This window comes from Tachypleus tridentatus, chromosome 11, assembly GCF_004210375.1.
Source record: "Tachypleus tridentatus isolate NWPU-2018 chromosome 11, ASM421037v1, whole genome shotgun sequence".
NCBI classification, from domain to species: domain Eukaryota; kingdom Metazoa; phylum Arthropoda; class Merostomata; order Xiphosura; family Limulidae; genus Tachypleus; species Tachypleus tridentatus.
In genome coordinates, this window is record NC_134835.1 from 72,996,095 (window position 1) to 73,017,524 (window position 21,430).

The 21,430-nt window shown below is 32.6% G+C and overlaps 1 long non-coding RNA gene across 1 annotated transcript; it reads right to left on the minus strand.

The window, feature by feature from the left end:
• Positions 1 to 12,784: 12,784 nt before the first annotated feature.
• On the minus strand, positions 12,785 to 19,822 carry LOC143231525 (uncharacterized). The gene is made up of 4 exons (XR_013016965.1): positions 19,733 to 19,822; positions 15,597 to 15,693; positions 13,760 to 13,838; positions 12,785 to 13,401 (listed from the first exon to the last, which is right to left on the minus strand). It is a non-coding gene; the product is annotated as an uncharacterized LOC143231525 (long non-coding RNA).
• Between the last annotated feature and the right edge of the window lie 1,608 nt (positions 19,823 to 21,430).

The window sequence follows — 21,430 nt, forward strand, 5'->3', positions numbered from 1 at the left end:
ATTCACTATATTCAATATACCTATGAGTTTACTTTACTTTAGAAATATACATTTTACAAACTGACTTTATTTTTTAATGCAATAAAATAGTCTAGGGAAGTAAGAAAAAATGACAAATCGTTTACAAAGTTTACAAATCGTAGAGATTATTCCCTGTTTTCACAGGCTCACTAAGTTTTACATAATTAAGCTATGATCTATTTATTAATGTGTAAATCAGCATATTAAACTTACTTTAACACCTTTTTCTTTATACTATATACATTGTAACAACAATCACAGAAACACAGTTCATGATGTCAAAAAAACACGTAGGTTCAATAAGTCTTAGTACATAATGTTTTGATACAAGTGGCGGATGTACAATGTCTTTGAACATGCGTTACCACAATTGTCTTATTCATTTTAATAAATAGCGATATCGGAAACAATTACGTTCCTTTTACAATTAGTAAAAACTTGAGGTACCATATCTTCCTGAAAATAATTAACCCAAACTACATTAGGAGAGTAGCTGAAATAGAAATCATAGACACGCATGCGTACGTGCACATGTTTGTCTGTGTACATGTGACCGCTTTAACTTCAAAAGGACAAAAAGTAGAAACGTGAAATTTTGCACACGTACTATGTAGACCCTGAGGATGTGCAACTGGGTATTATTACTTATCCATGTGCGGTGCATGCACGCTTCTTTGTATTACGAATAGATTTGATAGACAGACACGTGTATGTGTGCACACGTGTGTGTCTGGGAAGGTGCGACCACCATAACTCCAAGAAAAAAGAACCTAGAAACCTAAAATTTTACCCCTTACTAAGTTATCTCTGAGGGTGTGCAAATTGTCATTTTTATTCATCCATGTGCATGTGCGTTTGTATCTTTTTAATGAGGATAATTAGCGAACTACCACATAGGAAAGAAGTGGTTCGTTATATTACGAACAGAAACCACAGACAGGCAGATTAACATGTGGACGCGCATGCGAATTTTTAATGAGGGAAACTAGCGAGAAACCACATAGAAAAGAAGTGATTTCTTCTACAACAAATTTAATATATAGAAAAGTCAGCGTGTTTTGGCTTTTGTGTCACGTTTCTTAGCAACAAAATTATGTAGGTTATATTTTTATGCTAAAATTGGTTCAGAATACGCACACTAATATAGTTAACTAGAATACATCAACCTAATAACCCGACCGAAAACGAATACCTTCTCTTGTTCTTGAGTAAAATTCTCTTCCAATACGATAGACACTGTTTCCTTCCACTTCTAACATGACAAGACTGAGAAGGAACCACTAAGTTGGTAATCTTCCAGACTTATTGTACTCTTTTAAAAACGAGTAATGAGATATATCATCATTATTCATTTCTAGCTCCTTTAGCTTAAGTTATTTATATATATTTTGAATGATATATAATGATATTATTCTTTGATATAAAACCCTAACATTGGGTAATGAATGCTTATTGTGTGATAACTACTATTAATATTCTGGTTTTACGTTCTATGCACCAGATTAAAAAATATTTATGCCATTGAAATACTAAACTAAATGCTCAGGAGATAAGGATGATATTTCACTTTATTTCCTGTAATGAAACCAGAAGTTCTTTGGTTGTCTGTGTGAGGTTAAATAATCATGAATCTCAATATTAAAATAGAGAAACACAAAGCAACTTATATTACTAAAATGTTTCTGTAAAACTTGAACTACAAGTTGCTTTACAACGAAACGGTTTTACTCAGACGCTCCTTACGCTACCACTCAAAACAGTTTCACTCAGACGTTCTTAACGCTGCCATCTTATTCAGAGACCTATTTACGTTTTAAGGTTTACTGATTTACACTGACACAGATATCTTCTTGGAGAGAAAAATATAGAATTTTGAATTATTTTATTTTTAAACACTTTCTCTGGTAGAACAGTTGTAGGTCTTCGGATTTACACTGCTAAAATAAGGAGTTCGGCTTCCCTTAGTGGACACAGAAGATATCCAGACATGGATTTACTATTTGTTTGTTTTTGGAGTTTCGCGCACAGCTGTCCGAGGGCTATATGCGCGAGCCGTTCCAAGTTTAACGGTGTAAGACTAAAGGCAGCTAGTTATCACCATCCACCGCCAGTGGAATTGACCGTCACGTTATAACGCCCCCTCGACTGAAAGGGCGAGCATGTTTGGTGTGACGGGATTCGAACCCCGATCCTCGAATTATGAGTCGAACGCCTTAACCTACCTGGCCATACTGGGCCCGGATTTATTATAAGAAAACAGATCAGAAAGTTGTAAAAAATGCATAATTCTCGATTAATTAAGTAAATAATCAAAATAAATATACTGTCTCTTACTTGATCGATATTGAGAAAACATTAAACAATGTATGCAACAATGAATTAAGGTTCAAGTTTCAAAACATGGATTTACGAACAGGATTTATTTATTGGCTATCAAATTTCCTCGATAATAAAAACTAGAGTAAATGTGGAGACCACTTATTATGAGTAATTTAATCCTGTGGTGGATATCTTTCACGAAGGGATTGTTAGTCCTGACCTTTTCGTTATGTACGTAAGTGGCATGCCTTTGGATGATCCAAATTTTAGTTCAACTATACAATTTCCAGACCATATAGCAGTATGGAAGAGTTCAATTACATTGTAATGATTAATTAGCAACTGGTATTAAATCAAATTGTTAAGCATTGTCAAAATGGCAAATTAAGATTGTTTCCAAAACAAAACTAATTCTACTTTCAAAATCAACTAAAACTTCTAGAACACTCCCCAAGTTATGCCTCAACTGAGCTCTTCTTAATGTCTTTACATCAGCTAGATTCCTTGGATTTACTTATCATTCTAAATTAACCTGGATTAAACATATCACAGAATTAAAGTGTGTCAACGACCAAACTCTCCTGAAAACAGGAGAGCTACACCTGAAAACACAAATATATAAAGAATGTTAACTTTAGACCAGTTATATAATACGCATGTCCAGCGTGGGCAAACGTTATAGCAACGGTTGGTATAAAACTTCAAACAATTCAAAATTTACTAATAACCACAGCTTTCAATGTACCATGATATACAAATACGACATTCATGCAAAAATATGCAAACATTAGACTCATAAAAGACTCGTAGATTGCTCATGCCGCCACTTTGATAAAAAACAATACAAAAATGGTTTATTAACTGGAATAGAATGTTATATCCAATATGATGATGATAATGGTTATATATTTCTATTATAAGAGCAATGTTACTTTTTCTGAACTTTTAAAATTGTCACTTAAATTTAGATATTACGTGTATAATGTCATGCGAAATGATTAACGTTTTGCTACTGAAATGTTTGCCAACATATACAACCAAACGAAACGAAATACTTCAGTATGACTGTGAGTTTATGTGGTTAAGTTAATTAAGATAGCGCTTAATGGTACGTGTATATTATTTAGGGGCAAAGTCTTTAAAAGGTGACGAAAATCAGTATTGACCCAATGTGTTACATCTTATAAACCTGATTTAAAGAATATTATCTCTAGCATTTGGTATATTATTAATAACAGTCGTGGAACGGTGCAGAGTTCTATTAAAACTAACTCTCCCAGGTCAGGTACAACGGTTGAATTACTAGCCCCGAACAGTTCGCAATGTACATAAATGTTAAATATTAATATTAAAATGTAATATTTTACCAACTAGTTTAGATTAATCCGTGCGACTTCTCAGAGAAAACTTATAATAGCAATATTCATATTACATATGAAATAATTTTAAAATTTAAAATAATAGAAATGGTGTTAACCTCACTTTAGTGTCCTTAGGATGAATGTTAAAGATAGTGAATATAAAATAAATATTTTTTAAATTAAGTGAATTTGTTTTAAAGAAATATAATCATTGGTTGTGGGAACATATTTTTTGTTTTATTACCTAAAATCATAGCTTATGATATTACTGATGTTCTAAAAACAAGTAGGTCCAAGAAGTATTGATAAAAATGAAATATATTCCCTATAACCCGAGCGCTTTGAAAAGGTGGACCTTTCCAAAGCGCTCGGGTTATAGGGTTTCTATTTCATTTTCATAATATTACTGATGTTGAGTTAAAGTAGGTACGTTCTTTAGATTGTTTATTATACGTTCACTTTATGAGTGAAATATTTCAAATGTATTTTTTTGTGTTTATTTGTCCACATCTCTTTGCAGCTAATATTCCATATTTACAAATTAAAAACGCAAACAAACATACACTTTGCTATAAATGTTCAAATTATGTACAAAACATTTTGAGGTAAGAGTTGGCAGTTAAATACAGAAACACTTCAACAGGAAAGTTTAAATAGTTTGACAAACACGTAAAGAAAAAGAAAACAAATAGTCAATAACACCTTATACGTATCTGCAGAAGAATATCTCGGGCTATAAACCTTTTGGGGAGAATATTACATTGTTAACGGTAGATATATAATAAATCTTAATGTTGCTGCAGGAACTATTTGCTACCAACGAGACTGATGAATTTAATTTTTTTAGAAGGCAGAACTGTGTGTTTCTCTACATAGCAGGCTGATGTGTAACAAGAAAGATGGTATGCTAAATGTGTTGCACAATTTTGTAGGGATGAGAGGTGTTTTACGATGTTACACGCTGTCACTTAACTATATTCTATAGCTGGTCTGATTAAAACTTTATATGTGTAAAGTAACGTGAATGACTTATAACCGTTCACGTACTAATATTCCTAAGGTATACTATTTGGGTGAGAGATTTTTTTTGAAATTTTTTTAATATGAAAATGCCACGTGAGGATATGATTTAAAATACAGGTAAAGAGAATGGTAGTGTCATAAAGAGTAAGTTAGATGTTTGTTGTTCTTTTGGACTTTTTGTATAAGTTTGTATGGAAGACAGGTAGTGGCGTCTTTCTTGGGTTAAGGATAATTCACCATTTGTTGTATCAGGAGGTGATTTTACTCCGTTATTTGCGTAGTGTGGGAGCGGCGAACGTCGGGTTCTTGGAAGTACTCCAATCTGCGATATATTCTGTATATTTCGATGCGTTTCTAAGAGGTGTGACAGATTAAGTAAGGTCATTAACAAATAAGTAGAGAGGAACCGGCTGAGGACCGAGACTTGAAGTACTCCAACATTAAAAGTGAAGGCTCTATAGACGGCGTTTTTAGTTTTAACTTTAACTGTTTCATTTTCCATAAAGTTAGCAATCCAGTTGATATAAATAAGGGGTATCTTATATTTAATTAATTTATATTTATGGCCATTGTGCCAAACTGTGTCGAAGATTTTCAGAATTTTTAAAAGGTAGTTACTGTGGCTTGGAACTTATTAAGCTGTTAAAGGTTGATTCTATTAATTAGACAAAATGATCTGTGGTTTGTTTGATTCTCTTCAGGCGTCTTGAATGTTCGACTGTGAAATATTCGTTTCTAATATAGGTAGTAGCCTTGTGATTATTTTCTCGAATACTTTACCGATCCAGTTAATTAAGCTAATTGCTCGAATGTCACTTGGAATCTGTGAGTTCTAATTTTCTTCGGGGATCAGGGTGGTTACTGCTGACTAGCAAGTATACAGAAGGTATCTGAGGAGAGTAATAAGTTAAATATGTTTTTAAAGTGCGGTAAAAGTTTTGGAGAGGCGTGTTTGAATACATGTTGGTAATTTTGTTTTTCAGGGAGTTCTGCTTTTTAACTGAGGTGAATCTTGTTTTCAGTAATGGTGATAGGTGTAAAACCTGTATATATATATATATATGTACATATATTTGTAGTAACATGTGTCAGCAACAGTGTCGTTACATCCGGGTGGAAGCAACAGACCCATTTACGAGTCTGACCCTGACCATTCTCTAGTAGACCTCCTTTTTAGTTATCAAGAATAACTCTTAAAATATGTTTAAATTCTCCATACATTGTAACTCCCATTTAAAGTAAAGTGTTAATTTTTATTCAACAAGAGGAATACTAAATTTAATCGACAGAAGTGTCTCGAATCAAATGATATATAGTTGGTGGATGTAATGGTAGTTTGAAACTATCATAATACCGCGAAACTGTATAAAGAAAGCCCGAGGGAGGTAATTGTTTGATGATTTAAAAGAAAAAATATATACTTCTTAAATGCACAATAACCTATTTAACGACACTCGATACCATTTGTCTTCATTTATCTATTTGCACCCCCTCTTCCCGCAATAAAAATCATTATAAACGTTACTAGTAAGTAGTTATTTATTTGTCACACAAACAAAGAACTTTAAGCTTGCTTCTGTTTTAAGGGATATTTTTTAAATAAATACTTTGTAATTAAAGCTCTGTTTGTATAATAAAGAAAATGTGTTACTATTGAGAAGAAAAAATAATATTAATTTTTGTTTTCAGAAAATTTACATATTGAAAGTTTTATAGAACGAATTATGCAAGTTGAAATGCATAATCGTAATAACACCTACCTTGAAACACCACGCTAAAATATGAAGTGTTATCTTTCTTAACCATTCCAATATTTTGTTCGTTGGATTTCTTGATTCACTTGTGGTATTAATATTTCATTAGCAATGTGTTTTAAATATGTGACTTCATTGTTTAGGCAAGCCTATCCTTATTATACTTTTGTAATTTTGTCTAATTCGTCGTTAATTTTATCTGGCGAGCATAGTTTTATGGCTGTGTTAATTTCTATCTTAGTATGTTAAGTTTTTGTTTTGTTTCATGTGCTGAGTCCCAAATAAACACAACCATAAAACTATGCTCACCAGATAAAATTAACGACGAATTAGACAAAGTAAAACAATACTTCATCAACATCAATAAGTTTCCTCCACAAACCGTAGAAAACATTATACGCACACACCTAGACAAAAAGCAAAATCAACCAACAAAAGTAAATATACCCCACGATTTAAAAAAATTACAAAACCATATACTGCTGCATACCATACATTACCGACATCAGTAGAAAAATAACCAACATTTGGTAACAACTGGTAACAAAACATGTCATTCCAGTTAATACCAAATTTATTCAAAAACCAGGCAGAAAACTAAGGTCTATACTATGTAAAAACTACACTAACAAACACAACACCAACATTATTTATAAAATACAATGTGATAACTGCCACGACTTCTATATTGGAGAAACAGATAGAAAAATGGAAACCAGATTCAAAGAACACAAAAAGTCACCTTCACACGTTTTCGAACATTGCAAATCAAATAAACACAACATAATCATAGAAAACACCAACATACTAAATAAAGAAACAAACATAAACAAGCGCAAAATTATAGAAGCCTTACTTATACAACACCTCAAGCCCAAAATAAACCATACAAAGGAACACCTTTATACCTATATTAATAAATATAATGAAACATCTAAGCACGCCCTCTACATTCCTACACTCAGTTACTCAACCCCTTTCAAACATGTGGTCGGCTACCGGTCAGTTGTCTCTTTCTTTCTTTGTGAAGCTGACAATGACTGAAGAAGATCGAAACGTTGTTCGCTCCTCTACATAGAGCTTTATCTATCCATACCAGCCGTTTTTACATATATATTTTTCTTTACAAGTGGGTTTTTCGTCATCATGGATTTGGACAGGATTACTTTTACTCATTCAGGCATGTGCTAAAGTTTGCAAACATACATGTACTACAAGGATTTTAGTTGGTACGAATTTTATATTTTCTTTGTTATTATGGCATTGAAGTCACAAATAGTATATAATGAAAAAAATGTGACATTTACAATTTACAGATAGTATGTATTCATTTTTGGTTAACTTACTAAATTTCTTATATTACGTCTTCATATACTAGATTGGGAAAGTTATATTAAAACAAATATACATATAAATATAATAAGCAAAGCTGATAAAAGTCACAGAAGAATGAAGTATATTAGAGCTGCAGTTTGACATTATTTGTCATTTTACAGACAGTGTGATGCTGACGAAAATCGGTCGCTTTTGGAAAGATATGTGACACTCATTTTTGGCACAAAACATACACCTAGATTACAAAGTTGTGTTCATATTGGAAGCTGTAATATTTACGAGACGGGAGCATTCCTCGTAGTTAATGCCATTGAGAAACATGGGAATAAGGATAAAAGTGGTGCCAGAAATATACCTGAATCATAATGAAAGAAAATTTTAGTCTGAAAACAATGCCAACAGAGTGTGCGTTCACCAAGATAAGGCTTCGAGTCATACCTAAAACAGTTACCAGAAGGAAATGGCTATTCATGCTGTTCTTTAGGAAGACATATTAGTGAAGTACAGATAGCTCATTGTGTAGCTTTTTACGTTATTTTTAGAGTTGAGTTTCTACTGCCTGTAGGTGTTTATAACTACCCTGAATAACTGGACTAACATACAAATACTATTTGTTAACTTGATTATGCGTAACGCTCATATTATGAGTTATTTTTAATTTAAGGTGTACCATTCTTAGTGATGTTTTTGTGAGGATACTTAAATTATTTTTGTATTTATGATTTTACATATGAACTTATGATGAATATGGGCGTTTAGTGAACAAAGCTCCCTGAAAGGTTTCTCTTTACATAACTTCAACCCGTCACTTTTCGATGGGTCGGGCAGGGCTAGTATATAAATATGCCTCGGTTGTCTGGTAACAACTTCTGTAAAAACCACAAAGAAAAACTGCCAGAAAAATTCTGATGACAGATAATAAAACTGGACATGCGTAAATAATCTATATTTAAAAACGTTTGTTTGTTTATTTTTTTAATTTTGCGCAAAGCTATTCGAGGGCTATCTATGCTAGCCGTCCCTAAATCAGCAGTGTAAGACTAAAGGGAAGGCAGCTAGTCATCACCACCCACCGCCAACTCTTGGGCTACTCTTTTACCTACGAATAGTGAGATTGATCGTAATATTATAACGCCCCTACGGCTGAAAAGGTGAGCATGTTTGATGCGACGGGGATTCAAACCCGCGTCCCTTGGATTACAAGTCGAACGCCCTAACCCACCTGGTCATGCTGGGCTTGTGTAAAAACAAAGGGACAGGAAATAATTTCAAATCTAACATCTAGTTGCCTAACATTGTCCTCTGTACCCACAACATTTAATCCCTTTAATAACTCGTAACATTTTCTAACCTGTATTTTAAGCTATTTGATTGATCTCTTAATCTTAAAATCGTAATTAACGTTTCTGCTTAATAATCTGCAGGCTGCCATTAATAAATATCTTGCTTCAAAACGACGTTTAGGTGTTATGTATGGCTTAAAGTCAGAGTACTAGTTTGATGACTCATTTGCGTTCAGTTTTGAAAAAACTACCATGTCTTATTTTCCTCACGTGTTATATTTTATTGCGTATCTTCACTGCGATTCTCATCATCACACTTGTTCTACTTAACCATATATCCTCATTACCATAACATAGCATAATGTTCATGGACAGGAAGGGACCTGTTGTTCCATCTTGGCTATCTAATTCTCTAATCTGAACTAAAACTATTAAAATAATTAAAACCAACCCTTACCATTCATATACCTATCGAGCTTTTTTAAAACTTACTCAAGTTTACTCCTCTACGTAAAAATTTTTCTCAACCCAAACGAGCCGTTTTTACATAAATATTTTTCTCTACAAGGGGTTTTCTCGACATCACTAATTAAAAACAGCAATGGTCCCAAGACTGAGCCTTGAAGTATACCATTTGAAATATTAATTTAGTTTGACAAAACTCCATTTATAACAATTATCTGCTTTCTTCCATCAAAGCACTCTTCAATCTAATTATTTAACTTATACTCCACACCAATAGAGATAAGGTTTTTTAAAGTTTTTTACGTGATACTTTGTCAAATGCTTTCTTAAAATCCTGATACATTAAATCTACACCCATACGTATGCAGTAACATTTTCAAAATATGTCAGAAGATTTCTAAGGCAAGATTTTTCGCTTAATGAAACTATAATGACTATCCAATAAAATTCTGAATTTTTTAAAATGTCTTTAGAAGGTGAATTTTATCAGACTTTCCAAAATGTTTCCTTAAACTGATGTAAGACTAATAGGCCTATAATTACTAGGACGACGTCTATTATCGTTCTTGAAAATAGGAGTGACATTAGCTTATTTACAATTTTTCGGAACTTGTCCACTATTCAAGAACTTACAAGAATTTGGACAAGAGACTCACATACCCAATTATTATTTTCCTTTAAAACCCTTAGGAAAATATTATCTAGCCCAGGAGCCTTATCATTCTTCAAACTTCTCAACTTTATTTTAATAAACTTATAGTTTATGCAGTTGTCTTGTTAACTTTGTTTTCAATTGCTGAAGATGAGTAACAAGTATTCATTAGTAAAAAATAACAGTTTCCAGAAACATTTCTCCCTCATGGTTTGAATTGAGCATTTTTCAATCAATATGGCTAAGATTAATTGTTACTCATTAATATATGCCCCCCAGTGGCTCAGTGATATGTCTATGGACGTACAACGCTAAAAAAAACCGGATTTCGATACCCGTGATGGGCAAAGCACAGATAGCCCATTGTGTAGCTTTGTGCTTAATTCAAAACAATAACAATAACTCATTAAAAGGATTTCGTTAACTGCGAAAATATTAATCTCAATGTAAAGTTTCTCACTAATTTCATCAATTTCATTTGGTGGTCTGCAACAAATTCCTCCTAAGATCTAAAAGCCTTTTCCCTTTATATCTACTAACGGAAATCTAAATGAATTCAATCTTCTTACTGTTATCCTTAATATTATCAACTTCAACATGGTGTAACTCTCACTTTACATATAGAACAACTCCTTCCCCTCTCTTTACTACTCTATTATTATTAAATAACCTATGATCCTGAATTCCAAAGAAATTTCTGCCATCAAAATCATCTGCATTTAACCATGTTTCAGTTATTCCCATTATGTCAAAATATTCTATTTCAACCATATATTTTATTTCGTGTACTTCTATTGTTATAATAATAATAATTAAAACTATTTTATAACTAATTTTATACTGACTTCCTAACTTTCCCATACATCTTAATTCTGTTTCATGTGCTTTATCTATGCTCTCACCACTATCTAGTCCTAATTTAAAACTTTCCTTACAGTTGAGTTAATAGCCCTTGCAAACATGCCAGATCTTTCCTATTTAAATTTAAACCATCCATTCCAGAAAGTTATCTCCTCCCACTGAACTGATCTCACAAGTCCAACCAGCTAGGCTGCTCATCGTTGCATATTAGTTTCAGCCTACAATTTAGCCCTAGTAACTTGCTCAAAATTTCTTTATCACAATGTTTTTTAGCAGTATCCCTAACACAATTATTTTATGGTTTATATATATTTAAATTCTTTTTATCAGCCCCTATACGTATTAACTCTTCCCCATCTCTTTAGCCCCTACATACACAACCAAAGCTGTGTATTAACCAAAGCATAATCTAACTTTTTCTCTCTGTTTACAGCAAAAAACTATTCTAGCCTCATGATGTGTCAAGCAATAACCTATACTCATAACTTCTTTAATGTAATAATCCATATCCTTCTTTATTCGTTTTTTCTTCCCTACCTTTAACAGTTCCTCATATACGTATGCTAAGGGCTGAAATCTGTTGCTTAGTAGAATAGGATCTTTACAATTAAGTTCACTACTTTTAACCCTAATACTATCCTTTTAACTTTCTGAATGTTATTGTTAATCTTAGCTAATGTTTCTCTTGTATGTAAAAGCTTAAGTTCCTCTTGAAGTCCTGCTGTCATTTCCTACAGTTTATATTTCTCTTTAACTATTTTCTTACCTTTAGTTAGAATAACCTCCAACTTGTCCTCCAACATACAAAATCTATTTATAAATTGAACATACTAACTTCAAGCTTTCTTAAAAGTATATAGTAGTTCAGAGTTCCCAAAAAAAGTTATTCATTGCACCTATCGCACCTAACAAACTGGGAACACTTAAACCACGAACTAGTCTTAGCCACTGTTTTATTTGTAGAATTAAAATGAACATTAACACTTTGAATTGACTTTCTTGTTGTTCTTTTCTGTGTTTTCCGTTATTGGTTAGTCAGTGCTGGAAAAAAATACATGAATATTGGCAGCTAGAATTTTATTAACTATAAGTTATATACCTCTGTTGAAAAGAAGCAATAAATCGCAAACAAAATATTACGGCAGAATTAAATGGTAGATTAGAACAGATGAACATATTTAAAAAAAATAATAATTTCATTAGGTTTAGTTTGGTTTGAACTTCGCGCAAAGCTACACGAGAGCTATCTGCACTATCCGTCCCTAATTTTGCAATGCAACACAAGATGAAAGGCAGCTAGTCACTACCACCCACTGCCAACTTTTGGGCTACTTCTTTACCAACGAATAGTGGGATTGACCATCACATTATGACGCCTCCACGGCTGAAAAAACGAGCAGGTTTGATATGACGAGGATTCAAATCCGCGATCCTCAGATTACGAGTCGAGTGCCTTAACCACCTGGCCGTGCCGCGCGTGTGATTTATTATAACAAAGCCACATCGAGCTCATTGATGTATCCACTGAGGTAAATTGAACACATGATTTTAGCGTCGTAAGTCTGAAGACATATTGTTCTCCCACCAGGAAACAATTTCATTGTACTATGGAAAAAACACATGAATCTTTGTTTGTGTAGAAAATAAATATATTTCTTCAAAAAAGTAAGGTTGATGAATACTTCATACTGACAAGTGCAATACCGAATAGCTCCCAATTGGACTGGTAACCTCAAAAGTTTTAAAAAATAGTAAGTTTTATAAAAATAAACATTAAAAAACATTACTATACTACATGCGAAATGACTTACAGGGCATCATGTCATTGGCGTAATATAAAAAAGAAACATTATTAACTCTTAGTAAAATAAAGGATTTTACATAATAAAATAATTAAAGTATTAATTCTAATTAAATATTGGCATCGGATCTGTGTTTCTATTTGTACTTATATTTCTGTTGCTAAAAGCAAAAACACATAAGTTATTTTAAATTCTGGTATTCAGTTGTTTACACCAATAAAGCAACTATTAATAAGAATGATTCTTTTACGTTACGAGCTGCTTTTTCCAGATGTTTCACAACAATAAAACTACTTATTAGTAGAAAGAATAACTTATTTATGTTGCTCAGAGCAAAAACTTAAAATATTTCAGTCTCTAACTATATAGATAAGGTGCTGGCTAACTTAGTTTCCTAATCATCTTAGTAAACAATACAAAAACGTCGATTTAAGAAGACTCCTGAAGAACATGCAAACTGAAGTAACATTTTAAACGTTGTTTACTTGAGAAGAGGAATCTTCCTGCAAAGAATTATTTCAAGACCTAGAGTTAAAAAAATATACACATTAAATAAAACCATACAAAATTAAATAGTTTCATTGTTTATATTTCCAATACAAGTTTAATCTAACAGAAGTCCTCATACATCAATAATTGTGTTATAGTACAGACTATGAAACATAATTTAAAATATTATTTTTTACAATTATAGTAAACAAAATAAAGAATTAATATATGATAACATAATAGCTATTACTTGATGAACTCTGATCAATGGACCTCATAAGAAAAAATCGGATAGCATTGAACAAAATAATGTTCAGTTCAATTCAAACTCGAAGCGAAACAAAACTACGTAAGAATATATTAACTCATTATTCAAAACAGCTAGAAAACTTACAAATCTTTTTCCTAGATCTGTCTCTACAGTTGTTGTTCTTCCATTACATGCTACAATTGTCAGTCTGTTTACTGAATGTCTAGAAATACAAATATATAAACTGTCACCAAACATTAATATTTCATATTTTTTTATAAATATATTTAACTCAAGAGACACTGATTCAGCTATGATTTAGTTTTCAACATAACCTTTTCCTGTGTTCCTATACTTGTACGAGCGGTTCTCTAAGGCCTTTATGTCCTACTGAAATAACTCTTTTTCTTGGTTCTCAGTTCATGACTGATAGTATGTACAAGGTCATCATCACTCTGAAATCTTCGGCTCTTCAGAAAAAAAATTAAATGCAAGGAGGATAAAAAGTCACTTGAATCCAAATCCGGTGAGTAAAGTAAAGGGCTGATTGACTAGCTAGAAGCCGGTATCGCGGATAGCATTCAAAGCAGCATGCGATATTTTGAGCTGAGGCGTTGTCCTGATGGAAGAGCATATGTTTTTTGAGTAAACTTCTTTTTTATTGATTTCTTGACGCAAATATTGATTAAGAATGCACGATAATCTCCTATAATAGCTTGACCATATTCCAAATAATCAACTAATAAAATTCCCTTGGCATTCTAAAAATTGATGCCATGACCTTCCCAGCTAAAGATTGTGAATTAAACATCTTTAGATTTCAGGTGGGTGAATTTGTATATTTCCATTGCAGACTTGGCATTTGTATCCTTGGGTCGAAGTGGTGAACTCATGTTTCATCCATCGTTATAAATCTGCTGAAACCTATAACACAGGCATAGGTTTTCAACAATCCAGATCCGTTGTCGTTTAGGTTACAACATTGTTGGAACCTATTTGGCACTAACCTTATTCGTGCCCAAACTCTCACTCAAACTTAGTACTTTTACCCATTCTCACTTCCTCTACTAACATCCTAATGATAATTCTTCTATCATATATTACCAGATCATGAACTTTATCTACAATTTCAGTCGTAATCGATGTCGATAGCCGACCTGACCAGCAATATTTTTGTTGTTGTTGTTGAATATGCCGAAACAACTTCTCCAAATGTTATTTTAACATGATTTTCATATTATCAAAATGTTTGATCACAGTACGAAGTTCGATCTTTTCAGTGATGTTTAACACAACTCGCTTCTTTCCTTCAAAAATCCACAACACATAGAAAGGTTTGTTAAGTTGCATGTTAGGTGTTGCTTGCTCATAGAAAAAAGTTGAAACTTAGTACTTGTCAGAAAAAAATCACATATTCTTGTTTCATTTTTAGGTATTTAGAGACAACCCTCATAAATTTAATGATACTTAATAACAACCTAGACTTTAGTTCAAGAACTAATGATTAAATGTGTACTATACTGTGTTTTGTTTTTACGAATAACTATGGTAGTTTTACCGATGATTCAGTTGAACTTTACGTTGTCAGGTACTTCTTTTAAATGCTATCTATCTTAGAACATTGTGGTGCTCTAATTAAATTGACTAGGACATATGCGTTTATCAACAATTAATTGTGAAAGTTTCTAATCATATAAATTGAGAGACATGTGTCCAATAACAACCAGCTGTTAAATTTTTAAATTACATTTACTGTAAGATTTGCACAAGTTACAGTTAAACAACCCAATAAACGGACTTCAAAACGTGTGTAAAAGAAAAGTTAATTGTTACAATTTTTAACTGAATTAACTAGGAAAACGAAACAATAAAATAATTCTGAATTATTTATATTAGAGCAAGCAAATTGTACTTTATTGTACTTTATCCGCTTATCTCTAGAAACTTTTGCAAAATTTTAAGAAATCAATTCACACAGTACCTTATTGTTCTTGGCCTTATTGTAACATTTCTCAACTTTCTCCAATCTCAAAGGATTCATGCGTTTCTGACTTCAACCCTATAACTGCTAGAATAAACTAAAACCACATAAAAATGTAAGGATTAAGATAAAAGAAAATGATTTAAGTAACACGCAATGGCTGCAGAAGTATCTTCATAACCTTGCAATTACCTCAAATTCTTCTACAGGTTATGTACTGGTCGAAAGTACTAAAGATAAATCAAACGAACATTTATTTATACCTTCATTTTCAGATGCACTCATATAAGCTCTCTGTTAACTGATGGACACTTCTTGACAATACACTTTGTTTGATATTAGTTGGTGAACTCACCTTTGTATTTTATTACATTAGTTCAATGTAAGTAGCATGCTGTGTACGAGCATATATTGTCGTTTCTGTTCGTGTTTGTTCTACCTTGGATCATCTGTTGCTTTAAGTAAATGATAATTTAAGTTTTAAGGGCAATATATTATCCACAGTTGATTCAATAAAGGTTATTGAAGATATTATTTAAAATAATCCGAGATAGGATGAAAATATTAAAATAATCTCAAATGGGATGAATACATTAAAATAATCTCAAATGGGATGAATATATTAAAATAATCTCAAACGGGATGAATATATTAAAATAATCTCAGATGGAATGAATATATTAAAATAATCTGAGATGGGATGAATATATGAAAATAATCTCAGATGGAATGAATATGTTAAAATAATTTCAAATGGGATGAATATATTAAAATAATCTCAGATGGGATGAATATATTAAAATAATCTCAGATGGGATGAATATGTTAAAAGTAAAAAAACACCATAATAGTCTCGGTGTAAGAGGGTTTTTACCACGTAAAGTCCTTTATCGGATTTGTTATGCCATTTTTTTACAGTCAAATGACTTATTAAGTGATTGTGACTCACGTCTTAACGTGTTAAGACCAATCTGGTTTTAACAAAAGAGGATCTTGAGCTAACGATAGGCCTTATAAAAATTGGTTTCAAACAAACTTAAGGTTATGGATATTCAGCTCTTTATGAGGTCTATTTTTACCATTTCATTTGTGTCGCAAGGAATATTAACATATTTACTCTTGAAATTAATTTGTTAATTCCCTCTAGAGATAATTTATATTTTTTTCGTTATAGAAATATCTATTATCATTCAAGAAGCTCTTCGTTTTTGAGTTCTAAGCTGTTGTTTTTATCATTTAATCCCAGTGATTTCAAATCGATTGAATTATGATGATTAATCTACCTCTACTATGAAGTTATTAAAATGAGAAAGTGTAAATATATATTAATTATTCCACGTTTGCTTTGACCTATGAGAAAATAACACTTTATATATACTCATTCATCATAGCTGTAACTTATCAGTTAAATAAGTCTGTATAAGTTAAAGTAAACAGAAAATGTTACACGTACAGTATATATCGGTATTCTTGTGGAACTTGTATGAACCTTCCATTATCTACGTGATAATTCTCATAACTTGTAGATCGATTATTTTTCATCAATGTTTAAAGGTATGATGAAGGTCATATACAAATTGCTAAGTGGTCCAAACCTAACGACTCAAAGGTGGGTTTATGGTTGAAAATCCTGTGAAATTTGATGTAAGCTTAATCACTGTATATATCACTGCTGGCCAAAATCTTAAAGCCAATGAACATAAAGACAAAATATGCATTTTGCGTTGTTAGACTCAACCACTTATTTGAGTAGAACTTCGAAAGATGACAGTAAGAAAAGGAAAAATAAAAATAAAAAGGTTTTAGCATTTAATAGGGAAAATGTGAACACTATGAAATTAGCCTTAATACTAGCTGGTCAAAAGTTTAAGACCATACTGAAACGAAGCGTTAATCGGTAAACACGTAAAGAAATTTAGTCATTTGTGTTCAAGCATTAGCGTTGTCAATATCTCCCACTGACATCTTCTGTGTTACATTGGGTAAAAATATGGTAAAAGCTAAAACGTTAACAGAGTTTGAACGTGGAAGAATTATCGAGCCGCAAAAGCAAGGTCTCTCTCAATGTGCCATCCCTTGTGAGATTGGGCTTAGCAAGATTGCTGTTGCAAATTTCTTAAAACACCCTGAGGAAAACGAAACGAGAATTTCAAGTGATCGACCCAAGAAATTTTCGCCGGCGTTGAGCAGGAGAATTCCACGGGCTGTCCGGTAAGACACCAGCCGATTGTCGAACCAGGTTAAGGCCCTTACGGACGCAGAATGCAGCTCAAAAACAATAAGACGGCATCTACGAGAGAAAGACTTTAAAAACCGTAAAGGTCTTTAAAGGCCACAACTCCTTCTACACCACGAAACAGCTCGATTAAACATTGCTGAGAAGCACCAAACATGGAGCATAGAAAAGTGGACAAAAGTTTTGTTCTCTGATGAGAAAAAATTTAATCTGGATGGTCCAGATGGCTTCCAACTTTACTGGTACGATAAGGATATCCCATCGGAGACATTTTCTACACGACACAGTGGTGAAGATTTCATCATGATTTGGGTTGCTTTCTCCTTCCATGGAACAATGGAGCTTCAGGTTATACAGGGGCGTCAAACAACAGCTGGCTACATTGGCATGTTGAAGAGAGCATCCTTACTGACTGAAGGCCCTCGCTTGTGTGGAAATGATTGGATCTTTCAGCAGGACAACGCTGCAATCCACAATGCCCGCAGGACAAAGGACTTTTTCATGGTGAATAACGTGATTCTTTTGGACCATCCAGCGTGTTCGCCCGAACTGAACCTCATTGAAAATGTTTGGGGATGGATGGCAAGGGGAGTCTATAGAAATGTACGTCAATTCCAAACAGTGCATGATCTTCGTGAAGTCATCTTCACTACTTGGAATAACATTTCAGCCAGCCTTCTGCAAACGCTTATATCGACCATGCCAAAGCGAATGCTTGCAGTTATTCGCAATGACGGCCGTGGAACTCACTACTGGGACCTCTTGTTGAGCATTTCCTACCCTGTTTAGGACTTCTTTTTGGTATGGTCTTAAACTTTTGAGCAACTGGTATTTAGGCTAATTTCATAGTGTTCCCATTTTCCCTATTTTACTTTCCCTTTTCTTATTTTCATCTTTCAAAGCTCTACTCAAATAAGTGGTTGAGTCTAACAACGCAAAATGCATAAGTTTTCGCCAGCAGTGTATATATATGCGTGTGTGTGTGTGTGTGTGTGTGTGTATTTCGTTTATAATTTTAATCATCTTTTTATTATTTATATATATATATATATTGGAATAATTGTAGAAACCGAATGGAATGGACATAAAATGCAAATACTGTGGGATTGTTCCCTATACTGTATGAGAATTGACACAGGCTGATTGCTTAAACTGTAATTCGTTGTTCTACAACAAATTAGATAGTGCTACACATAACTGTAAAACCAACCATAACTTCCATCAATGGTGTGGTCAGTGTACTTATGGGTCTCAGAACAGGAATACCACTTACCCCTTGTGTAGAAATCAAAGTTTTTACTGGCGAAGGCTACTTCATGCGGTAAACTAACGACAAATTTCAAGTTTTACGAAATTTGTACTAAACTTGAGAAGTTGTACTCGAGAAGTTACATTGAACTACAACTAATGATGATAGATAGGATCCAGACAAAAATCCCAAACTCTTCATAACAGATGTAAAGTAACTCAGGATATGCTCTTTGCAAGTTTTGGTAATGACATATCTGTAAGTTTGGGTGTCAGTTTTGCCTCTAGAACAGTAAAGTACATAACATCTCTAAATGGATGTTCAGAAACCAATGTTTGGGACAAATAGCCATACCAAAAGGCTAAAATGGGCGCAGCGCTTCAAAGAATGGGATGAGTATATCTGAAGAAAGGTTATTCACAAGTGAATTCAAATTCAAATTGTTTGGCAGCAATCAACAACAGTTTCTTGAATAGCAAAGAGAAGAAGGGTTAACGCATGTGCTGGGTGACCACTGTAGGCCACATCTTTACCAGTGGTGTTAAAGATCCATACAAAGTTTATGGCACTCTTACTACAGGCATGTACATCAGTTTTGACACTGACAACTGACAGGTTTAGCAGTTTCATATCCAATAATAATTTTAATACCTCAGAAACGAGAGCTGTTGGTAGAAGGTTCATCTTCCAGCAAGACAATGAAACGAAGCATTTTGCAAATGTGGGAAAACGATATCTGAAAAGAAGAAGGAAGCTGGAACACTCACAACCAATTCTTGGTCTGCACGTAGTCCTAGTATAAACACTATTTACAAATATAGTCAGGGTAATTATTTAGAGCAATACGGAATAAGCAATACATTATAAACATATTTTGTTAAACCTATGATAGCATAAAATATGGCAACATACTATTGCAATACAAGTTATTTACGTTTCCGTTTTTAAATGCAAGAGAGAAATTCACAATTAGCGAATGTATTATCTATGTGTTTTCCGCAATTATTTCAATACTGTATAACTTCATGCGTGAATATTTACATAAGTTAATAATATATATATGCGTGGAAATTCAGCGTGTGTATATTTTATGAAGAATTTGATATAATTCACATATTTTATTGTAGAAGTACACTGTTGTAGTTCGTGCAGTTGTAGTTACTTCCTAGAATGTGAAAATAAATCCATATAAATATAGTAGTACTTACACAAATTTAAACTTTGAAAAAGCTTTCGAACCTTTTATCTTTATTAGTTTAATATCTTCTATTTTTTTCCGTTCTAAGGGTAAACTGTTTTAAACATTTATTTTAGTTTCCTGAAATGTATAATGTACTTCTAAATTACCAATAACTTCAATTAACAATTCATGATTCTTGTACAATGGTTGAAGAACTGATTGAACTTCATTTGAAAATTAATTTACTATAAGTTTAAGACAACTATTTTTTTTTCTTTTGTGGATCTTTAGGAAACTCGTAGTTGCCAATTGACTTAAACAATTCTTGAGAACGTATGATAACCTTATGGTCTCTAGTATCTCTGTCGAAATTACACAATGTGTGGTCTCACGAGTTCTTGTACATGCGTTGAATGTGGCATTTAAATAATAATAAAGTTTTCTTTTAAAATTAGCTACAAAAACTTGAAATAATAGAAATGTAACGAAATGTCTAATATTTTCAGAAGCTCTAAGGTACACAATAGAATTAAATTTTTGATACTGGTTTATGGCTTTGAGAATTTCTCGTTGATTTCTTACACACTATTGCCTTTATTAATTTACTAGTTTAATTTTTAAATTACTTTACTTCATATTTATTTAGATTGGTTTGTTTTTGGTCAGGAGTAAATTTAGACGAAGAAGCCCCATAAGCACCTTTTCACACTTAATGTAACATATTTCACACTTCACAATATTCACTCCACACAAAATAACAACTGCGTTCATACAATACAGTTACCGAAACTTCCATACTTACTAGTTCTTCTCGTTTTGAACAAATGTTGATTTCATAAGTTTTAAATTATCTAAAGTTTGACACTTACCTTTGTAAAAGATATCACGAGAAAGAACTAAAGTTTTATCGCCATCTATTAACTTAAAACAAAAACATTAAAAGATTGTAATACGTTATTACTAAAACATCTGCAATGTTTCGATAAACGTATTAAAACAATATTAAGATATTCTAATAAATTTAATAAAAGCAAACAAATTTTGTAAAATGGTTTACCTTAAGGTGAACAACAGAAACAGTTAGCAATGACTGCACAGACACTTGTCAGTTATATACACTTTCACTTTGTCGGAAATGTGATTTTCAAGTAGATTTAATTTGCTAATAA